General features: G+C 39.3%; 1 protein-coding gene across 2 annotated transcripts in view; it reads left to right on the top strand.

The window, feature by feature from the left end:
- Positions 1-16,647, top strand: part of fstl5 (follistatin-like 5) — a 614,890-nt gene that overhangs the window by 171,151 nt on the left and 427,092 nt on the right. The gene's annotated exons all lie outside the window — the stretch shown is intronic.

Below are 16,647 nucleotides of genomic sequence, written 5' to 3'. Positions count from 1 at the left end.
TGCTCGTCTTCGAGGCCATATTAATAGCTCAAAGGAATTACTAACATCGCAATTTTTAAGCATGCTAATTACGCATTGGGTCGCAGAGGGTAAGTACGGATGAAAAGAAGATTATGTATTAACTTGAGTGTGTAACAATACTGCATGCCATTTTACTTGTGATTGGAATTAAAGAACATCTTAAATGAGGAAACATGGTTAGAGACAATGTTTTGGGAGGATATTTTGGAACTTTGGGCCGAGACTGATGAACAACAACTATTACTTGTGGAATAATTAAAATACCGAATTGGATTATATAGCCATTAATTGGCATTCTTTAAAGCCAGTTTAATTGTGAATGCAATGCAAAACCATATAAACTTCAATGGAATCAAAGTTAGATCTGAAAGCTTTTTGATCATTCCTACGTTCACGAAAATAAGTGTTGTTCCGATTGTTTTGTAATACCAGACCAACTGACACTGTGTTGTTTGCATATTCCAAGGGAATACTCATTTTATTGGAGACAATTCAGCCCATGCCAGCTGCCAGCAAAGCAATCAAGAATAAAGAATGTTTCTTTGCACCAGGAACAGAACAATGACTTTCTTATTAGTTCCAGCTTCACGTGCACATTAGATGTAGTGGCAATAACTACAGACTAAATTATCAGTTATTCTAAGTAAACTAGACTTTGATAGTGCTAAATTTAAAGTAAGACATAGCAGTATAATGTCAGTAGAGGAGTGGCACAAAGTCAGTGGAGGTTTGATGGTTAGGTTGTCCAGGATTGTTCAAGAAACTAATGGTTGATGGGAAGAAGCAGCTCTTGGTTGATGGGAAGAAGCAGTACGGTTCTCAGTCTTCTGTACCTTCTTCCCGATAGTAGCACCGAGAATGTGGCAAGGGTCATGTGGGTCTTTGATAAGATTAGTAGTCTTCTTGAGACAACGCTTCCTGTAGATCCCATCATTGGTGGTGAGGTCAATCCCCGTGATTGACTAGACAATGTCCACCATGTTCTGCAGACGCCTCTGTTTGTGAGCATTCAAACCAAAGATACTAGAGGAACAAGATAGACCACTCGACCCTAAAAACTGTAGTATGCCATGACTCCATTTTAGTAGGCAGAAGTTGTAGAAACGTTTAAAAAGAAAAATAACAAAAATCTGTGAATTGATAGATGAGAGATATTCTGCATTTTAATGGTATCATCACACATACTGTTCCCCCAAAACACTGATTACACTGAGAGGCATAGCGAACGGCGGGTTTTGCTTACTAAAATGGCTCCATTGCGTACTACACTTCAGTACAGGCGATTTTAATGGAGTAGTCCATCTTGTTCCTCTAGTATCTTTGATTCAAACGTCCGTCCCAGACCGTTATGCAACCAGTCAGTGTGCTCTCCACATGAGGAAGTTTGAGAGTGAGATTTCTTTGTGCTTGCATATATGTACTTGGCCCAGGAAAACGCAGCAGGAATGCCCAAGAACTTGAAGCTGTGGACTCTCTTTAATGCCACCCCGCCAGTGGAGACGGGTGCATGGTCCATCAGCTTTCCCTTCGTGAAGTCAACAATAAGCACCTTGGTCTTGCCAATGTCAAAAGCAAGATTATTGTTCTGGCTCCACTCAACCAGATCATTCCCCTCCTATACTCTGACTTGTCGTTACCCGATATTTGTCCAAAAACAGTGGTGTCATCGGCAAATTTCAAGATCGCTTTGAAGCTGTGCATGGCTACACAGAATGAGTATAGAGAAGGGGACTGGGCACACAGCCCTGAGGTGGCCCTGTGTTGATAGATAGTCGGGAGTAGGTGCTGTTTCCAATCAGTACTGATTGTGGGCTGCCCATGAGGAAGTCAATGATTCAGTTGAATAAGGAGGAGCAGCGAGCCAGTTCCCTGGGTTTGGCGATGTTTGGAAGGGATGATGGTGTTGAATGCTGAGCTGTAGTCGATGACCAATAGCCTGATGCATGTGCTCCTTTTGTCCAAGTGGTCCAGTACCGAGTGGACAGCCAGTGAGATTGCATCCACTGTTGATCTGTTCTATCAGTACCATTGTCTCTCTTATTTCCCTATACTTCATCAACATGGGTTCTTATCAACTTTCTCTCTCCAATTCCCGGGAATTCTCTTTTGATTCTTTTGTTACTTATGTACACTGAAGGTTGATTTACAATAACCACTGGGAGGAAACCAGAACACCTGGAGGAAACCCATATGGTCACAGAGAGACTATGTAAAGTGGTTTGGGAATGCGGAAAGAATAAAAGGGGATTTATGTAAAACTAATGGAAATTAATGGAAATATGTGATTGATGGTTGGTGCGGACTCTGTTGGTTGAAGGGCTAGTTTCTGTTCTATGTCCCCTGTGTTTACTGTTGTATTGGAAACATACACAAATACAAACACATTTGAGTGTATGTCAGTGTGTTGTATTTGAGATACAAATACAACATAAATCCCCACGGATTTCCACATATGCGCACCCATTCATTGAAAAATACAATCATGCACACACATGCACAGAAATGCATACTACTGTTGCACACTCAAGTTAGTGCAAAAAAAAAAGCATGCATTCACAGTTAGAGAAACAAATACACATAACTCCACATATCTCATACACAACATCACAGTTACAAAAATATTCAGATATGGTGACACATGCACGCATGTACGTACGCGCGCGCGCGCACACACAAATAATGCATGAAATTTTATAGATACTGGCAATCTGAAATAAAACACAAATGTTGGAATCTGTGGAAAGAGAAACACACTTAATACTTCAAGTTGAAGATCCTTCATCATTTCAGAGTATTTCCTATATTTTCAATTTTCACACAGACTGGCACACACTAATTTGCCTTTACTGCGACAAAGACAAACCAAGTGAAAGCTAATTCACTTCTGCAAACTTAATTGGATCTTTAGTTGCCTGTAGAAGAGGATGGGTGCTTGCTGCACTAGCTATAGAAGCAGATATAATTACAATTTTCAAAATACATTTGGACAGATTTATGGAAAGGGATATGGGCCAGAAAGCAGGTAAATGGAACCTACCCAAAATGTCAACTTGGCCGGTACAGACAAGATGGGCTGAAGGGCCTATTACCATGCTGCAGAGCTATATGACTATCAGCCAGATTCTGTATTCATCTTCCAGTCTCTCATATCCATTTCTAATAAATGATGAAAAAGACTTAAACACACTAGAAATAAATATCTCAGAAGAGCAGAGTGGTAATATATGTAGAGGGAAAAACTATGTTGGTGTTTAAGATTGATGATTTCATCAGAATTGGATAAAGTTGGAAATGTATCAGATTGAGACCAAGTACAAAGACATGGAACTTTGGAGGAATAAAAACAGAAAAGAGCAAGGAGCCAGGAAAGATTAAATGACGATAGGGAAGGCAAGGAATTCCCCATTTGGAGCAAAAGCAAAGAAACAAAAGATGGGTCCAAAGGGCAACGGAAATAATCATTATTTCAGTGATTGTAATATAAAATTGTTGAACCTAGTGTTCAGTCCAAAAAGCCGTAAGTTACTGAATTAACAGATGTTTCTGTTTCCTAAGCTTCCAATAAGTTTTTTTTTTTAATTTTGCAGCTGTGTCTGATTGTGGTGACTAAACTGTTCACTATTTAAACTGCATGATTCCTTTAGTCATCAAAATCGATAATCTCATCAATTTACTTTCAGTGATATTTCAGTGCCATTCATAATTGAACGCCTTTAGTGATTATTAATTTAAAAATGAAATGAACAAAGTTCATTTTTACAGCAAATTTTTGCTCATCACGTATTAAATCTGTGAAAACTGTTTCTGTGACGAGGAGTGTAATTGATTAAAATATAATTGGAGTGATGGTTAGTTTTATTTAGAGATACAGCGTGAAAACAGGCCCTTTGGACCACTGAGTCCTCGCTGACCAGCGATCCCCACATAATAACGCTATCCTACACACACTAGGGACAATTTGCTCACACAACAAGCTAATTAACCTGCAAACCTGTATGTCTTTGGAGTGTGGGAGAAAACCGAAGATCTCGGGGAAAACCGAAGATCTCGGGGAAAACCAAAGCGGTCACGGGGAGAACATACAAGCTCCGTACAGACAGCACATGTAGTCAAGGTCGAACCTGGTCTCTGGTGCTGTAAGGCAGCAACTCTACCGCTGCGCCATCGTGCCACCCACAGCCTGACTTTGTCTTTCAAATAAGAAATGTGAAGTTAAAAAAAACACTTCTAAGGCACAAACCTATCCTCATTGCCAGAACAAAAGCTAACATATAAACTGATATAATCATTAAATATTTGTATTACATGCTTAGGTGTCTATTGTGGCTTTTATTGTAAACGGACCAGAATTGTTGCTTGATCATCCACCATGGTGGTTCTATTTTCTCTTCAGAAGCCAGCGAAGGAACATTTGCTTAAGTTTCCAACATCATTGCCTTATATGACACCGACTCAACTTAACATTTATTTGGTGAGGGGTATTGTACAATGGTAACAGATTGCATCATCATATAATGCCACAATACAGTAACATAAAAGCTGATAAAGCTTGTCCCTGTGATTCATTGTTCAATATCGCTGAGTATATGGTCCAATTTCAATGTTATAAAACTGAAATGCCAGTGTCTTGATGCACTTTTATGTTTGTGAGTTCTGCGCTCATGATGCTAGCTTTCTCAAATTTTCAGCCTGTACAGCTGGCAGCAATGAAAATCTCAAAGCTATTGGGACTCCGAAAGACCAGTTTTAAGCTTGTCTTCCACATTACTGGTCTTAATGAGCTTGGACAGTTTCAGATATCGCTTGCTATGAGACCTGTTCTCAGGGAATCCAGTGTAATACCAAGAGCATCTTTAGTTTTCCATCACATGGAGGGACTAATATGTTGACCATCTTTCTCAATCCTCAGTCTGCTCTTAGACTCTTTGGCATTGAATACTATATTTAGTTGTAGTTCTAAAAAAGATGCAAATAGAGGGTTTCTTTGCTGGATGTATTTTATACGGCTGGGTATAGATTTAGGTTTGTTATTGTCGTGTATACTGAGGTACAGTGAAATGCTTTGTTTTGTATGCTATCCAAACAGATCAGGTGCACCATACTTAAGTACAGTCAAGTCCAACATATATTGTGCTCAAGTACAATAGTTGGCACGGTGGCACAACGGTAGAGTTGCTGCCTTACAGCACTTTCAGCACCAGAGACCAGGTTCTATCCTGACTGCAGGACAATAGGTGCTGTCCGTACGGAGTTTGTACGTTCTCTCCATGACCACGTGGGTTTTCTCCGAGATCTTCCCATACTTCAAACACGTACAGGTATGTAGGTTAAGAAAATAACTGCAGATGCTGGTACAAATCGATTTATTCACAAAAAGCTGGAGTAACTCAGCAGGTCAGGCGGCATCTCGGGAGAGAAGGAATGGGTGACGTTTCGGGTCGAGACCCTTCTTCAGGTATGTAGTTTAATTGGCTTGTTATAAATGTAAATTGTCCTTCGTGTGTGTAGGATGATGTTAATGTGTGGGGATCGCTGGTCGATGCGGACTCGGTGGGCCGAAGAGCCTGTTTCAGAGCTGTATCTCTAACTAAACCAAACTAAAGAATGAGCAATGGAAAATAGTTCTCTGCATTACAGTTCATCAGTACCACAGACAATGTACACAATGAGGTAGCAGTGAATTGGACAGTACCCTAGCTTATGGAATGATACTATGACAAGCAATCCACTGAAAGTTTGATGGGAATCGCTTCGAGTACATCGGGCATTCAAATATCCCGTGGCAATAGGTTTTATTTCTTCAAGAGCCCTTTAAAAATTTCAGCCCCCATAAACAGTTCCATTTAAGGGTTATAGGACTGCTGCTTCCAAAGCTTGGCGGACTGCATATACTCACTGCTGCCTTGTCTCAACCACAAAGCTATTGTTAACTTCATCGGTGGGGACCTGTGGTGTGCAGGACCTTCTGGTCATTATTGGATTCACACAGTTGAAGCAAACAAACCTCACCTGGAGAAATGCATTTGACAGCTGACTCAGCCATGCCCCTGGACTTAACAGGCTGTCAAATCTGCCAAACAACATTAATGGTTATGAATATCTCTGCCATCCACAAACACTGAAGTAAATTTGGAAACTATTAATGATTAATCACACGGTGAAACGGTTAAATATTATTAAAACAGTTTTAACATTTGAAACATCCAAGTTAACTCTTACTTCAAAACTTGTTATTTTCCCCCCTTGTAGCTGTTCTCGGTGATTGGAATGGATAGTGCAGTTCAACCCGTGGAGAGAATTCCCAGAGTAAAAACTGGGAAACTGTAGGAAGATAGACACAGAATGCTGGAGTAACTCAACGGGAACGGCACATGTCACCCATTCCTTCTATCCAGAGACGCTGCCAATTCCGCTGAGTTGCTCCAACATTTTGTGTCTATCTTCAGTGTAAAAACAGACAGCTACAGTTCCCTCTACACAAACTGTAGGAAGATCAGATTGTTTGACTGCAGTTGAGAAATTGCTGGTGCGCATTTCTCAGGATGTTCATGGCTTGTGTACCTGCACATACTTGCTTTAGGGTCCCGAGTTCCCCCGACTGCCAATTCCATACTAAACCGCCAACATTTCTTGGGAGACTTCAGTCATTTAATCGTTGTCTGTTCATCCAGGTGTTTGGATAGCAGAGAATTAATATGCAGAACCTCTTACAGTTTAGCCTTCCAGGAATATTCTGTCAGGAACTTGACCTACTGTCCACCGTTCTTGTGTAACTGTGAACATGGTGTTATCAATTCCTTGTCCAATGCACTCAAGTTACTAAGCAGGCATTGCGGACAATGTGCCCTGATTTACTGATCTGTGCAGGCAAATCCCTGACGACAGCATAAACACAGAACGTCAGTCCTTGTATGCAATTCCTTGGATCGTTTTTAAACACCAAGAGACAACTGGTGTGTAATGAAGTGCAACATGGATAATAAAGCATTGGTTTGTCTGGTTCGGTTTGGAAAGGAGCATTCACAGGAGCCTTTATTATTTTCATCATGGTGCACTTCAGTGTGATGTACAACAAAATGAAGAAACCTGTTTTTTAAGGATGTTCGTACCCATTTAAGTGTTACCAAATGGAATCGGATATGCTTTTATTTATTAAAAAATAGACTTTTTATCCAACTGTTAACAAATAATGGGTAAATAGGACTGATGGGAATAGTCAGAGACCCGGTATGGACTCAATGGACCAAACAGCATCCTTCTATGTCATAAGAAAATATGAAACATAATGAATTGGAAACCCACAACAATTTTATGTATAGTTTAGTCGCATTCTAAGTGCCTACCCTTGCTTTTCGTGGACATGCTGCCTTCTTGAAAAACGAGCAAAAAATAATCAACTTGCTATGCTAGGGTAGCCTGTGGCTTAGACCCATTCTTTCTGCTGATTTTCCTGTCAAGGCATTTCAGGTTCAAGGATGCCAGCGGCTTGAGTTATAGTTGGCAGTTTATCCTACGGTTTCCTGGTTATGTATAATTTCAGACAACAATTGCTACTGCCATCAAGAATTCAAGAGATCTGTGTTTTACATAACAGTGCCTTTGCGCAAACAAAAAATTATAATTGTCAAGAAAATCGGTTACACCACTCCACAATAACTGTATTGCTTGGTTAATTGTATGATGCTCCCAAAAGGCGCTGCTGGTCAAATTCATTTTATTTAGATTACAGAATTGTTAAGCAGTGCCCGACAGATATTTTCTGCAGAATTAATTAACTTGGTAACAGTGAGCACGTGAAAAAACCCCAGCTAGTTCGCAAGTCATATCCAATAATAAATAGTCATACAGCATAATTGCAAATTGTTGTGTTTAAGGCAGCATTGCAGTAATATTTTTATTTATGTTGCAGCTTTTAAGATTGAAAAATTACCCTCAAATGTTTTGGAGGGTAATCAGATTAAAGTGCATACCAGCCCAAAAATGCAAGTCATAAAATGGTTGACTAAAATATTGGTCAAAAAAAGGCACCTTCAAAGGCAGATGAAGGAGGTTGGAGATGGAGAAGCAAAGAAGCAGAGAGGATTAGGATTGTCGGACCTGGGGACTTGAAAGCAAAAAGAATGCAAGGTTAATAAGAGGCTAGAGTTGAAAGAACATAGAATTCCTGCAAGACTGGAAATGGTTGCAAGTTACTGGAGAATTAGACAGTAGAGAAGAGAATTGTAAAATCATCAGACCACAGAAGGCTGTACTGTCCATAAAGCCTCTGTTTACATTTAATGAGAGGAGTCCTGGCACTGTACCTCTCCGGTTCTGTCTCATGGTTCTGCATTTCTTGTTACCTCAGCTACTTTTTAAAGTACTTTTTGAAAGTCATGTTTCTGAGACCCTGAAAGGCAGTAAATTCCAGATTGTGACTATGTGACAAGGGTTTTCCTCAATTCACCATGGTTCATTTTTGCCAATCACTTTCAACTCTGAAGAAGGGTCTCGACCCAAAACGTCACCCATTCCTTCTCTCCAGAGATGCTGCCCGTCCCGCTGAGTTACTCCAGCATTTTGTGTCTGTCTTCGGTTAAATCTGCAGTTCCTTCCTACACTTAAAACTCCATTCACTGTTTCTGTCAATGGAAGATATTTCTCTTTAATCATTTCACCCGGACCTGTCATGATATTGAACATTTCAAACAAATCACATTCACTATCCTCCCTGATCTGAGGAGAATACTGCCAGTGTCTCCGGCTTAACCATACAGTTGTGCTCTCATCTCTGGGACCATTCCATCAAATAATTTCTGACCTTCTCCACAGTTTCCCTTTTCCTCCTTAAATGTAATACCCAAGGGTGAGCAGAATGCTCTCGTTCAAGCCTAGCCTGTGCCAGGTAAAGGTGCAGCAGAACCTCCCTACGAAGCAGAACTTCCCAAGTTCCATGTCCTTATGAACAAGGCCTAAGATCCCATGTGTGTGTGTTACCTTCCTAGTTTATCGTTTGAAGACTTGTGCAAATATTCACCTGGTCTCGATGTTCCTACGCACGTTTAGATCTGTCCTCTTTGTTATGTTACCTTTACTCATACTTCATGTTTCATCCATCCATCATGTTTCAAATTGTATTGTTAAATTTTGACCTGCACTGTTTCTGGATAGAAACTGCCATCTGTTTTCTATTTATGTCAAGGGTTCCCAACCTGGGGTAAATTTACCCCCAGGGGGTAAATTCCACCTATCCAGGGGGTACATTTGTTGATTCTGGATTTGTACATATTGACTGACTGTGTTTGGTTCTGGTATACTGTTCATCATTAGTTGTTCATAAATAAGTGAAATTGCATTGCCATGTGCTATTATTATTGTTATTTGAACTTATCATATCATATATATACAGCCGGAAACAGGCCTTTTCGGCCCTCCAAGTCCGTGCCGCCCAGCGATCCCCGTACATTAACACTATCCTACACCCACTAGGGACAATTTTTACATTTACCCAGCCAATTAACCTACATACCTGTACGTCTTTGGAGTGTGGGAGGAAACCGAAGATCTCGGAGAAAACCCACGCAGGTCACGGGGAGAACGTACAAACTCCTTACAGTGCAGCACCCGTAGTCAGGATCGAACCTGAGTCTCCGGCGCTGCATTCGCTGTAAAGCAGCAACTCTACCGCTGCGCTACCGTGCCGCCCTTACTTAAAGTAATAATGTTTAAAAACAGTATTTTAAAATTTCCCCTTTGTCGGTTGCTTTATTATGGTGGAAGTGTAAACTCATATTACTGAACAAAGCAGGGTGGGGGTAAATTTACTTTCAAAAAGTTGCAAAGGGGTAAATGGGACGAGAAAGGTTGGGAACTCTTGATTTATGTCATTGAGTATCCTCTCAGCTCTTTATCACAACAGAGTTATCGGAAAGGGAAACATGTTTGTCTATTTTTAAGAGTTTGTGGAAGATCTGGAATGTGCTGTGGATAAAGGGAAACAAGTGGATGCACTATTTTTTAGATTTATAGAAGTTATTACATGTGGTGGAAAACAAATAAAACTGCAGGGGATGAAATCTGAAGCCAAAACAGAACTGCTGGCTGAACTCAGCCAGTCAAGCAGCATCTGTGGACACAGGAACCAGTTAACATTTCAGGGCAAAGACCCTTCAATAAAACTGAGAAAGTCAACCATAAACCAGTCACCCAATGTAGTAATCCTGGATGCTGCATGACTTGTTGAGTATTTCCAGCATTTTGTTTTATTTTCAGATTTCCTGGTATCACAATATTTCTTTCAGGTTTTAACAGTTCTATTTATCTTACATTATTAATAGCTATTCAAAATTGGGTTATTCACAGGCTGAACAGCACATTGAAGTTAATATTTTTTTAAATATATATTTCCAGCTATGTGATTCCAGCTATGTTAAGTCATAAGATCGTGTGATAGGAGCAGGATTAGGCCATTCGGCCCATCAAGTCTACTCTGCCATTCAGTCATGGCTGATCTATCTCTCCCTCCTAACCCCATTCTCCTGCCTTCTCCCCATAACCTCTGACACTTGTACTAATCAAGAATCTATCTATCTCCACCTTAAAAACATCCATGACTTGGCCTCCACAGCCTTCTGTTGCAAAGAATTCCACAGATTCACCACCCTCAGACCCTCAGACCCTCACCCTCAGAAAATAAATAAATATATATATATATTAAATTTATGGATCACAATTACTGATTATTTACTCCAACATTTCTCCCAAGACCGGTCTACAGTTTTTAACCCAGTTTAATTATAGGCTTTCTAATTCAGTCAGGAACATAATTTATCACAGTAAGATGTTGTACATGCCTGATTATGTAATAAAGACCATGTTAGTACAATTTTAGCTGCATGTTCTAAATATTATTTAAGCTGCTGGAGTGTTTGAGTGGATATTAGTTTCTCTTAAATAGCCTTCTTACACAATGACATTTACTGCCAGGTTGGAAGAATAGGTACATAGAACTGGTAAATGTAAAATAATTTTCTATTCAATTTGCCTTAAAATCCCTTCCAAATTACCATACATATAATAATTGTTATAATTCCATAATGTTACATCATTGTTAATATGCAAGATTTTCTATATTTAAAACTGTAATAAAAAATGCAAACTTACAACACATAACCAACCTTATTAACTTTTATTCATACAGCACATATAAATATAATAGAGACCGATCAGAGTGAACATGCAAATTCTGCCCGTGAATCAACAATATTATTATGCAAATACTATTTGCATCTGTTGCAAGAAAGAGCAGATAATTGCAAAATGTTTTATGTAACAGAGCATAACCTACTGAAATCTGAAGTAGGATGTTATATCATTAATGTTGCCAGATATTATTCATCAAATATAATACACAGGGGGATTTTCCAGCATCCGTGTATGCCATTTTGCTTTTGGATCCACCAATCTCCCACAGAAGTAACAGGAAGAAATCAGGATAATGACTTGGGAAATTCAGGGCACACCAGCCAGAACTCTGCATCTTTGGGGTTCTTTCCTCTTCTCACCATGTCAAGTGTCGACTGTTCCCCCTTAATTCATAGAGGCATAACAGTGAGTGTTGGTCAGCAGTGAGGTTCGAACAATACATTTGTTGAGCCACTGCTCATAAATTTACTTCTCGTCTCCTACAGCCTTGTCTGCGATTAAAAAGAAATTAAATTGAACCACTCTGATAATCAGTTCAAAAGACAATAGAATTAAAATAACTGTTCATACTGCTACACAGCGATGGGGATGAAGCAAAATAATGTTGAACATCAACATACAAAGGAAATACCCTTGATTTATTGCTAATTTAATCACTTTTTGTTTATTTGTTATGAATTAAAATAAATCCAACGAAACATCTCAAAGGTTTAAAACTGTAAAACAGAGCTACATGCTTCTTGATCGAGGGAGAGTGATACAGGGTTAGCAACTTGCAGCATTTGAGAAAATTCGAGAAAAGAAATAGAAAATTCTTCTGTGTTGTCCATGTCTATCAAATGCATTCTTTACCTTTATTCTGTAGATAAACACAAAATGCTGGAGTAACTCTCCGGGACAGGCAGGATCTCTGGAGAGAAGGAATGGGTGACTTTTCGTGTCGAGACCCGATGAAGAAGGGTCTCAACCCGAAACGTCACCCATTCCTTCTCTCCAGAGATGCTCCCTGTCCCGCTGAGTCCCTCCAGCGTTTTGTGTCTATCTTCGGTTTAAACCAGCATCTGCAGTACCTTCCTACATCGTTTATTCTGTGACTGCTTTCAGTTGAACATTTTTAACCTGCAGGTAATAAATGCCCAAGTCCCTTCAGTAAACTTAACTGATTAAAAGCCGACTTGTTTGTTGACAGAATTGCAGTTTGGGGAAGATTGACATTTATATATTGCGACTCCACCAGATTGTGGATTTTGTGTATGTAAACACTGAACAGTCTATTCATTGGCAGTATAAAATTAATTAATCACACATTAGTGTTTCCCATAACTTCCAGAGTTGTGGTCGTGATTGATGCCTCAGTGAGAGTGAGCTTAGTGATACAGTAAAATATCACAGAATGCTGGAGTAACTCAGCAGGTCAGGCAGCATCTTGGAGAGAAGGAATGGGTGACGTTTCGGGACGAGACCCTTCTTCAGACTGATATCAGGGGGGGCGGGACAAAGAAAGGATATAGGGGGAGACAGGAAGACACTGGGAGAACTGGGAAGGGGGAGGAGAAGAGAAGGACAGGAACTATCTAAAGTTAGAGACGTTAGTGATACTGTGCATGAGTGACAACACTTGGGAGTGATTTAAGACAGATGTTAGTCGAGTCAAAATTGATGACCCTGTGACTCCCATTGTTTGGAGATTGTCTGTGTTAAATTGTAATTGTGTGTCTTGTGTTCTTTATTGTTTACTGTTAACCATTTACTGTTTATTGTTTATTGTCAACCGTTTACGCCGGACCCTGACGTGAGAGGACGCTGGCGCTGTTTGTTCGCCGCTTCTCCGTCTGGACAAATCTTTTGTTTGTTTGTTTTTATGTCTTGTTTGCTCTGTAAAGCATCTTTGAGTTTCCTGAAAAGCGCTATATAAATTAAATGTATTATTATTATTATTAAGTCTACGTGATGTTCTGGCTGAGGAAAGCTATTACTGAGAGATCTTTGAGACTTTTGGCATTGACTTACATCGGACGACAACTGAGTATGGTATTCAACTCTCACCACATAACTTTCGAAACAAAGTGATGATGTGAAAGAGGATGAAGAAAGATTTAAGACGATAGTTCCAGGTATTCAATTCCAATTAAGTAGGCAAAGTTTTATCATTGCCTTTTTCACGCAAGAATGCATAAGAAATCCAAGCAGTCCAATAAAACGCTGCCTTAGAAGTCAGATCATGGCTGACCTTTTAACTCAGCACCACTTACCTGCACTAAACCCCACACCCCGTACTTGTCTTAATATTTAAAAATCCATTGATCTCTGCCTTGAACACCTTCAGCAGTGGAACTCAATCGATCTCAAGGGCAATGTATTTTTTAAAAACTTATTCTCATTCTTGGCCTAAAAAGCCAACTTTTAAAAAAAAAATGAGACTAAGATCCTTGTATCCAGAATAGTGACCTTTGTGTCACTAAAAAGGTGAAAGGCCTATTCGATATTCCCCCATAAGGAATTTGAAAGTTTCAATGAGATCATTCCTCATTGTACTAAGCTAAAAAGGTATTAACCTTCGTCTGCTTAATATCCCCTCTTGTGACAAATCCACTATCTAGCAATTTTCATACATCTTTAATAGTATTCACATTACCAGCTAAATCCTTGAATCTTTCGTTATGTCCTCATTTTTAATGTATAACCAGCTTTTGGCATGCAATAATGTGAAATGAGTAAAATTATAAAGAGACAAGATACTTGCATGGAAAGTGCATTATATATGCCTTGTGCTCTTTGAGTAGACCTTGTATTTAAATACATCATCCGAAACCTACTACAGCATGTATATCTGTGTTAATTTTACATTTCAGCAAATAAGATGTATTTGAAGGGATTTATGTCCCATATGCTGAGATGTAGGGGGGAAATACAGACTCGCATATCAATCTGTGTCCTTTCTAAGAAAATGTTATGTTAATCGGGTAAATCATATACACCATTGACCAGTTATCTTAATCTTGGGTTAAATGTTTAATGTCTGTTCGTTCAGACTGGAATGTTGGAAAATGTAGATGAATGAAAGTGCAAGTAGAGAAGGGATTAATAGAAAATATTAGCAGCGTTCAAAATGATATTTTAGTGATAAGGGGGGGTGCACATATAACAAAGAAAAATGGGATAAGAGACTTTCTGGAACATATGCTTCAATGCAACAATTCAAGTGCAAGCAGTAATATAAGTGTGTGCATTACAATGCCTAGAGTGGAGATTATGACTGTAACTTTGACAAGGATGCAATGTTGGCCATGTCACATCTGGAAGGAAGAATTTCCTGGATTACAACAACTGTTAATGTCAACTTTATCTTACAGATATAGATGAAATCTGCTAAACATTTAATTTCACTCGCAGAAATGCGGTTGCAAACTGGGTAGGGGTGAAGAAGATTATCTTATCACGGATATATTTTTAGAATGTATAGAATGAGTCAGAAAAGATTGAGAGTTTGGATGAAGGAACATGATGTTGGGAGAACAGAGGTGCCCATTAAGTAGCCTTGTAGAAAGTAAACGTGCTTAAATTGCAAGGTAAATAGTGAAAAAGGGTCTGGCTGGTTTCATCCTGTATCTTCCTTCTGAAGAATTAAGGAAGTTAAGTTTGAATTTTGCCCCTGAAGATAATAGGAAAGGATGTGTCCCCCTTTCGATCGTAACATACAGTATTAGTCATTGTATTAGTTTCAATCAAAATTCCCGCAAAAAAAGATGTGAAAGGGAGGCTTACCAGTGACTCCACTCTCACTCCTTGATATACAGTATGACTGAGACTAAACTAAACTGATCACAACCTTGGTGTCATATTTGACATTCATATGAATTCAGACCATATGCTGCATCTTAATCCTCCTGTTGCTGTATCTGTAGAAATCAACTCATTCCAATTCTCTGCAGCTCATCTGTAACTGAAACCTCGCCCAAGCCCATATTATCTTGAGACTATTCTGAAGCACCACTGGCTGACCTCCCTTCTTCTACCTTCTGTCAACTTGTTTATTCAAATCTCTGGTCCCTACATATGAATTCACAAAAAAATCCTAATCGTCATCAACCCTGTGCCTTCAGATCTAATTAATCTTAATCCTCCTTGAATTTATTTTTATTTGACTGGGATCAAGCAGGTACAGAACCATGGGGTATTATGTGCAGCTTTGGTCTTCTGCTGAGAAAATAAGCACAAACAGCAGAGTTTCACCAAGCTGATGCCTGTGACAGCAAAACAGTTAAATGAGAGCATTGGGTTGTATCCAATAACGTTTACAGGTATGAGAGGAATTATAACTGAAATGTACGATCATTTGACAGGATTAGACTTACTCGATGGATGATTTTTTTTTCCTGGCTGGGGCTCTGGTATGAGGCCAGATTGTTCTCTATTCTGAGTTAACTCTATTTTCAACTCCTCCGGATTTTGTTTTCAACATTGTTGGAAGGAATTTCTTGGCCGATTAGTTTTGTGTGCCTGTCTCTTTGTTTTTCCTGTTCCTTTCTATCACTCATTGTTAATCCTCATTACGATGCTGGTAGTCATATCAACTTACTTCACATTGGTTTACAGTAATTAGTTGTCAATGTAATTAGCCAGTAGAATATAATACAGACTCTCCAGTTCATTATGTGGGAAAATCACAAGTTTTAAAAAGCTAAGCTATATTATTAAATTTGTCTACTTGACAATATTGTTTGTTTAAACATAAGTCAGAAACTGTTGTTAAAAAAAAATTCTGGCATGAACCCTCCACATTGCCATTGTTTTTCACAGGTTATTTTTACATTTGAGATTTTTCAGTAGAGCATAAATCCTTCTGTTAGTTGCTGTATCTCAGCTGATATAGTTTTGTCGATGAAACTTGAGTAAGCCAGGATTATAAACTTTATAGAAAAGTTTCTAATCACCAATGTGTCTTCTACTTTTAAACAAGCTATGGTGACAGAGAGTAGAGGGACAGGATGAGATTGCTTTCTTCTTCACCTGGTGTCATATCATACATGATGTTGTTAAGATGGAACGGGTCCAGAAAGTATTTACATTGCCAAGACTCCAGGACCTGAGCTACAGGGAGAGATTGAGCAGGCGAGGACTTTATTCCTTGGAGTTCAGGAGGATGATGATCTTATAGAGGTGTAAAAGATCTTGAGAGGAATAGATACGTAAATGCACAGTCTTTGATCCAGAGTAGGATAATCGAGAAGCAGAGGACATAGGTCTAAGGTGAGGGGGGTGGAAAGATTTAATAAGAACCTGAGGGGCAACTTTTCTGCACAAAGGGTGGTAGGTATATTGAGCGAGCTGCCGGAGGAGGTAGTTAAGGCAGGTACTATCACAACATTTAAGAAACATTTAGATAGGTACATGGATAGGATAGGTTCAGGGGGATATGGGCCAAAGGCAGCAAGTGGGACT

The sequence above is a fragment of the Rhinoraja longicauda genome, chromosome 1, assembly GCF_053455715.1.
Source record: "Rhinoraja longicauda isolate Sanriku21f chromosome 1, sRhiLon1.1, whole genome shotgun sequence".
In the NCBI taxonomy this organism is placed as follows: Eukaryota; Metazoa; Chordata; class Chondrichthyes; order Rajiformes; family Arhynchobatidae; genus Rhinoraja; species Rhinoraja longicauda.
Note: the sequence above shows the minus strand (reverse complement) of the source record. Positions and strands in the feature narration are given on the sequence as shown.